Here is a 1,106-nt window from a genome sequence, read left to right on the forward strand (position 1 = left end):
AAAAAAAGATATTTCACCAAAGACACAGAGGGAGCAAATGAAATAAAGATGAAAAAATCTTAGTCATTTTGAAAGAAAGAAAAAGATAGATTTGCAAGATAAGTTCTTGGAAAGCAACAATAACCCAAGCACTTTACTCAAATTATCTCACTTGATCCTTGCAACCACCTTATGAGGTAGCTACCATAATTTCCATTGTTTTACCGATAAGGACACTGAGGCACAGAGATTTTATATAGCAAGCTCAAGTTGGCCTGGTTAAGGGCTCGCAGGGCTAGAATGTAAACATAGATTTCCAATACTTTCTATTTGGCCATTCTTTCTCACCCAACATTTGGAAAAATCCAAAATGGCAGTTAATAGCCTTACCAATTCAATTGATAAGAGATGAATAAAAACCCAGAACCAAACCCCCAGTGACATTTACTCAATTCTGACACATCACCACGCTATATAGGTTACGGAGACTATAAATCTCTATGGGAGCAGACAGCCTCATCTTTCTCCCATGCAACAGCTGGTAGGTTGGAACCAACAACCTAATGGTTTGCTAGCTATAAGATTCTAATGCTACTTTAAGGAGAAAAAAGTGTTGCATAACGAAGGGAACTTTCCAGCCTGGGTAGAAAAAAACAGAGAGAAATTGCCTGGCTGTAGAACCATAAGAAAATTCTAGCTTGTTTTTTTGTTTTGTTTTATCTTGTTTTGTTTTTTTTAAATCATTTTATTGGGGGCTTGTACAACACTTATCACAATCCATTGTGTCAAGCACATTTGTACATTTGTTGCCATCATCATTGTCAAAACATTTTCTTTCTACTTGAGCCCTTGGTATCAGCAACTCGTTTTTTCCCCTCCCTCCCCGCCCCACCACCAAAACCTTGATAATTTATAAATTATTTTTATTTTGTCATGTCTTACACTGTCTGATGTCTCCCTTCACCCACTTTTCTGTTGTCTATCCCCCAGGGAGGGGGTTATATGTAGATCCTTGTGATTGGTTCCCCCTTTCGACACCACCTTCCCTTTACCCTCCTGGTATCACTACTCTCATTATTGGTCCTGAAGGGTTTGTCTGTCCTGGATTCCCTGTGTTTCCAGTTCTT

The 1,106-nt window shown here is 38.7% G+C and overlaps 1 protein-coding gene across 2 annotated transcripts in view; it reads left to right on the top strand.

Moving 5' to 3' along the window:
- Positions 1-1,106, top strand: part of RASGEF1B (RasGEF domain family member 1B) — a 757,783-nt gene that overhangs the window by 648,736 nt on the left and 107,941 nt on the right. The window lies entirely within an intron of this gene.

Source organism: Echinops telfairi, unplaced genomic scaffold (assembly GCF_000313985.2).
Source record: "Echinops telfairi isolate 266 unplaced genomic scaffold, ASM31398v2 ScPeMD7_7468;HRSCAF=8506_0, whole genome shotgun sequence".
Lineage (NCBI taxonomy): Eukaryota > Metazoa > Chordata > Mammalia > Afrosoricida > Tenrecidae > Echinops > Echinops telfairi.